Here is a 6,917-nt window from a genome sequence, read left to right as displayed (position 1 = left end):
ATTTCGCATGTTAAATTTGTGTCATGAAAGTGATTATTACACTTAAAAACCTCCAAGCATGTCATTATGAATCTTGAATCATCTCGTATTGTCATTGAATTATATAACATTTTCACATGCCGACTTAGGGTTAGATGATTACCCAAATTATTTTTCGTATTTGATTCTAAGTCGTGTGTGATTTTTCATGCCTTTTGAACATTACTTGAATGATTTTGAGGTCTAAATGATGTATGCTTATGTTCTGGTTTTTAATTACTGATATGCGCACTTTTAGAAACCATGGTCTTAGAACACACTGAGTTGACCTTGTTTAGACAGGAGCACTTCTAGGAAGTTGTAAAGTACACCTAGAGCTTCGTAATGCCATTGATTTCATGTCAATTGCCCATTGTTCAGTCCATTTTCCATTTTTCCTAATATAGGATAGAATCTGGACCTATGGTCAAAATTCGGACCCCTGTTTTTTACTCCTGTTTGAACAGACATTCACTATTTTTGTACCACTTTTTCTGTAAGTATTCTTGATTTAGTCCCTTAATGAAGTTTCTTTTTCATTATGTTGGCTATGATGTGTGAAAATTTCATAATTTTTAAACTTCATTTGGTAGGTTAAATCTCGGTGATAATGACCAAGTGTTTTGCTATTTTGACAATTTCCTGATGCATTGTAGCTTGTTATCTGATTTTTAAAAAATCAAGCCTAGCTCATTTAGGCAAACTTTCTTCATGAAAGTTGTTCGTTATCATGTCATACATGTTAGGGAGTTTTTTTATGAATAAATTTTCAATGGGTACCATCCAATTTTGCTGATTTGTCATGCTTGGTCTGAAATTTCCTGACATGAATTTATTGTTGCAATTGTTTAGCCAAACCACTTAGGTTGGTTTGCGCATGAAATTAGATCATGTCATCTTCACGAAAGTTGTTCTAAATGCCTTGATTTTCATTGTCAAATAACTTTTAGTAAATTGGCCTTCTAAATCATATCTTGAAATCACTTTGGTACATGTGATGTTTCTGAAAATAATTTCTTAGAAATTCTTTTTCAAAGCTTGATTTGGTTTAAGGAAAGGTCATGGTTTAGGCCATATTCAAAATATCTGCGACGCTTGCTGTAACATCTTGATTTTCACCTTATGAGAAATGGCTATAAGTTCAATGTGCCAACGATAAGAATTGCTCATGGATTGTTCCGAGGATCGACCATGGACTAATTAGCTCGACTAGAAGGGAGGTAAAGGATTGGCCATGGATTGATCAAGGGATTGGCTATGAACCAATCCACTGACCATGCAAGTGGACCCGAGCCATTTGGCCATAGAAAGGCTCCTCAACCATAAGGGTTGATTGTTGGAAGGTCACGTACCGCCGCGGATTGATGGATGATCATGGATTGATCTAGAACAGTCATGTTCTAGTTGCGGGTGATTTTGCTTGGTTATGTACCAACCGTGGATGACCATGAGTCGATTCGGTGCGACTGTGCATTGGTCACGGATTGACCGCTCCCATGCAACCACATAACAATCGAGAGCCGACCATGGACTAGGTATGCTTGACCATGGACCAGTCATGGACTGGCCATGGACATGCCATGGACCCCTTATGATGGATCTTGGATCTGACTAAGAACCTTGCTATATGCTAAGTTCTGCACCCTATATTACCCCAAGCTCCAAGTTGGTCACGAGCTTGGTATGCATGGTTAGAGTCGATCCAAGGGTCGGCCATTGAGCCACACCTTAGGGTCACCAACTTAGCTGAAGTAGGCACTTTGCCTACAATAACTACACCGAGGATGGCTTGGCCACAAACATCGGATGTGTCGAAATGGTTGTTTAGGGATGTACACGAAAAGCCCTTGCCTAGTCCTGGTTGCATTTCTAATGGCCTATTTCCCATGGTTGCTATATTGCTTGGAAATTGACAAAATAGAACCTTCTAAAATATCCTAGGTTCTTCTTGAAGAAGGATGACTCACCATTTTAGATAGATATTTCTAGATTTGGTAATGATTACCAAAGATCCACCATTGGGAATTAAGTAATAGACTCTTGGACAAGTGGGCTAATCAAGAGAAGACATAATAGAAGATTCTATAATACCTCTTTAAATGCAAGGATGAGTCACCTCGCTTAGGTGTCCCTTGAAGATTTGGTAATGATTACCCAAGATTTTTCCATGGAGAAGAAGCAAAGGACTCAAGATCTTAAGTGGACCAATTAAAAGGGAATTTGGTGGAATATTCTAGATGGGCAAAACATAGAAAGCAACTTATATAATTTAGGCATGTGCTAAATATTCAAATATCACGATTAACCAAATTTAGGCATTTAATGAGAATGATGAGTCATTAGCTTAGGTGTCCACACGAAGATTTTGTAATGATGGCCAAAAAATTTACCTTGGAGAAAGTTGGTGACTCATTGGCTTAGGTCTCCATGAAAGATATGGTCATCATTACCATAAAATTTTCCTTGGAAAACAAATAGACTAAGTCATGATGGCATGAAATAGGTGGTCCAATAAGAAGATGACAAGTGTTCTCCTAGGACTCTAAGCATGCCACCTCGAAGTTATAGCCACGCGACTTCAAGAAAAATGATTGGGCCACTTGGAAAGGTAATAATAAGGTTTGAGCCTATAAATAGGGGAACTACCCCATTCATTCTCACCTGAACCATACTCTCATCTATTGCTTTTTACACGCCATTTTTCCCCTTTCTCTCGACCTTGCACTATTGCCCCTCATCAAGTCACTCAAGCTAGTTCTAAAGGTTCATCTAAGTAAGTACGATCCCTATTTCTTCTCTAGGGTGGTATACTCCATTGTTGAGTCTAGTTAGGTGCTCACCTGTCAAGCCGTGGGTAGGATGTTAGATTTTTTGTATGGTTTTGCTCATATTTGTGCTTGAACGTGTGCTTAGGTTGTTCACGCCTAAAATGAGGTCGAAGTTAGCTTGGGTTGAGTTTTATTCAAGGTGAGGTCGCTTAAGGCCACAAGGCCTTAGATTGGCATTCAAGCATGCTAATTCTAAGTCTCGTTCGATGCAGGGATCACCCAAGGGCGCAAGCTTTTAAATCGGCATTGAGGCATGCTAGTTCTAAGTCTTGATCGGTACGGGGATCACCCGAGCCCACGAGGTTGTGATAAGGCACTAAAGCATGCCGATTATATGCCTTGGTTGGTGCGGGGACTTTGTGCTTGGCATTTGAATCAAGCCATGACCTAAGGGTCATTCATGGCATGAAGTGTGTTCACGTCAGGTTGAAGTAGAGGTCCGTCGAGCTTAGGATTTGTGAAGGCGAGGTATACCTAAGCCTCAAGGTCTTGGATCGGCATTGAGATGTGCCATTTCTGAGCCTTGTTCAATGCGGGGATCAATGCTATGTGTTCGGCTCAAGTTATGGACTAAGGGTTGTTCCTGACATGTTGTATAGTGCAATATTAGGATTCATGGCGTACGCATATGAATGAGCACGCCTTCGAGTGAGGTATGAGTCAGCTAAGAAGAAATAATGAGAATCAGTTTGTGTGATGCACTTGTGTATGCACATAAAGAGGAAAAAGCGCTTGTCACCACACAACTTAAATAGCAGCAGCCATATGAACTGAGCTGAGAAGCTTTTGTCGTTACATTTTGATGGATTGCTGGGGTCAAGGATATATATATATATATATATATATTTGTTTTTGTTTTAGTCACTGACATCTGCATCATCCAGTTCAATGCATCATATTATGAGGTATATGGCTACTTGCTCTTTTTTTTTGTCTTCTTCTTTTTGCGGTGCAGTTGGCGTGCGGAAAGCTCGAAAAATTGCTGGGCTCTTCGGCAAGTCTATTGTTCGCGTCCACTACACGGAGGCCCATGCTTTAATTGCAAGGTTAAAAGAGGAGAGGTAAATGTTAATACTAAGGAATTTCACGTAGTTGGCGGAAATATGTATATTAGACATGTCAAAGGACAACAACAATTATTACTTTTTTATTTTATTTATCGAGTTGAGTATTTTACTGAATTAGTGACAGCAAGCAATATAGGACTACTTGAATTTTTTCTCTTTCTGCTTTGCGGTTACGATGTTTCTTTTATTCAAGTGCGCTCAAAACAAATTAAGGAGGATATGCTTAGCGATAATAAATTTAATTCCCTCCTGCTGCAGGTTAGTCCAACAAGATCTGCAGTTTCCTTTCTTGGCCCTTCTCATTGCTGGTAAATATTTGTAATCTTTATACATTAGTAGTATTCTGGGCATTTCTGGTAAATGCTTCAATTGGGATTTGAGAAAAAGCATTCTTGAATTGCTTCATAGAGATTAGAAGCAAGCATATCCCTCAAACTGTGATCTAGGCATCTTGAATGGGTGATTTTTTTTTTTTTTTTGGTTAGTCCTACTCTAATCCTACTTTACACTCACTCTCAGACTTTTGCCCTGCCTTTTGCAGGGTATAGGAGTTGAAACCCACTCCTGAAACTTACGCATCCCCACCCCATCCCTCCATGATATGGTGGGGATTTGTATATATTGAATGCGTATTTGATTTATATTTGATCTTGAACCCGATTTCTCTTTCATCATTAATTGATTGGAGTTGGTGATTAAATAGTGACGATATTGTGGTATTATCGGTAATGTAAATTCGTTGAGATTGCTTTACGTGCATAATGCAACCATCTAGTAATTGAGAGATGCCTGAGTTATACGAAAATCAGCAGGGTACCACTGCCATGCCACCCCAACAAAATTCCCTCAACTCAAAACTCATCATTGTCTCTCTATGTGATCACAACCTCTCTCTTCTATCAATTTTTTTTTTTTATTTGCAGGTAAAATGAAACGTTATTACGAAGAGAGTATGCTGGAACTGGGCGCTTCGTTTGCCATCGCCTGTAACTGCAGTCCATCCATTAGGCCACATTCTATCACGCTAACCTCCGACTAGGAAATTGTCAGACGGGTGAATTTCGAGAAAGGGTCATTTAGTGAAAGCAAATATAATTCGAGAGAAGACCACAAACAAATTATCCGAAAGAAAACCTACATTAATCATCGGTTCGATAGTCCATGTCTGTCCAGCCTTCCATCACCCCAACAGCTTTATTTCCTGCACATTTCAAGGAACATAGAGGAATATGACCATTGATTGCAATTACCCGCAAACTAATTGTATCCCATATCCATTTATTGTCGAGATAGCTAAATACTAAGTACATATGTGGAGTCGAAGAGCAGCCATAAGAAGGATACTTCCACACTGAGGAATATTTGTTGGCGCACAATGAAATAGCTTTCCAATACCATGACCATTTTTTTTTATGAAGAATGTACATTATACTATTAGAAATTGGAACGATAGTGTATTTGACTTTTCTTATACGTGGAGAATTGACTAATGGTTTCATTACGAAACAGCAAAGAAGGAGAGGAAGTTAGTAACGCGTTGTTGACACGTTCGTATGTGTTATTGCAGTCTAACGGATGTGGACTAGTATTGGACAGCGGTTCAGAGCCACCGTTAAGGGAATGAACCGGCAATCCAGCTATGAATGTACTGACTAGGCCCATTGGAATTGCAAGTCAAATCGATTGGCTCACGATCTGCTCATGAGCTTTTAATAAGAGCTAGTATTGGCAATTGGCATGTCTTTATGCAACGATTTGTGCAAAAGGATCAGTTGGGATCGACTATCAGCCCCTCAAGTGCTAGCGGATGAGGAGGGCTAACAGTGGTCGTAGATCTTGAGTTTTGCAAATCAGGCATCGCCGGTTAGTGGCACCTCGATTCCTAGGATCTTCATAAATCCTAAGCAAGGATTGTCTATGAGATGCAAAAGTGATCATGAACATAAATACAGAAATAGATTTTTTTTGGGTAGATACCGAACAAGAGTTACCAGCTATCATTTTGGAAAATTCTAGATCAATTGGACACCTAATGCTCAGATAATAATGGAAAAGTTAGCTACCTAAGTGCACGTATGAAGGAACTAGTGATAGGAAACCTAGAGATCTTAGGTTCAAGGATTTGTTTCCGTGTAGAATGCATTAGCGTCCTGTGGCACTCTTTCGGTACCACCGCCCTATTTAGTTTAAGTTCTAGTCATCCATTATTTAATTCATGCTTGATGCATTATTTCAAATGTTACAAAACACTTAATTGATGTTGTTATAACAAGGCCATATTTCTCATAAGTAGTGGGTCAACTCTCTTTTTGTGCGAAGGTGTGCATGTAAATTTCAATTTAAATGCAACATTTAATCATTATTTGAGAAAATGACATGACTTGACAATGACATGGCAACTTCGAAATTCATACAGAGAAAAATACATGACATGGAAAATATATGTTTGGGAACATATTGAGAAAATGATATGACATGATAATGAGGACATGAAAATTTTGAATTCAAAATGTGATGAGAAAATGCAATGACATGATAATAATTACATGTACGGAAATTCATAATACAAACATGATGAGAATATAACTTGGAGATGGCATAGCATGGCAATAGCTACATGATACATGACATAAAACATTAATGATTCAAATTTATCACTAGGTTCGATGTTGTCGTTCCATCAATTAGACTAATAGAAATTGCTAATGCAGTGTCCACTATCGTGAATCGATCATTAAATGTTCAGGTACAATTTGACGCATGTGATCATTAAGGGGTCCATTGGGTGAGGTGGCTCATAAGGTGTTCGTGTTGGCGGTCCATATAAGCAAAAAAGCTCGTGATTTGGCATTGCATCTCACTGAATATTGCATTATTAAGATTTTGAATAGTTTAGGGACTGGGTTGATCGAATAAGTTAAAAGAGATAATGAATATTGAGCTACTCACAACATTGTCCAGTTAAGATGAGAACGTGAACTATATTGGTCCAACATTCTATCAA

This window comes from Rutidosis leptorrhynchoides, unplaced genomic scaffold (assembly GCF_046630445.1).
Source record: "Rutidosis leptorrhynchoides isolate AG116_Rl617_1_P2 unplaced genomic scaffold, CSIRO_AGI_Rlap_v1 contig410, whole genome shotgun sequence".
Classification (NCBI taxonomy): Eukaryota; Viridiplantae; Streptophyta; class Magnoliopsida; order Asterales; family Asteraceae; genus Rutidosis; species Rutidosis leptorrhynchoides.
Note: the sequence above shows the minus strand (reverse complement) of the source record.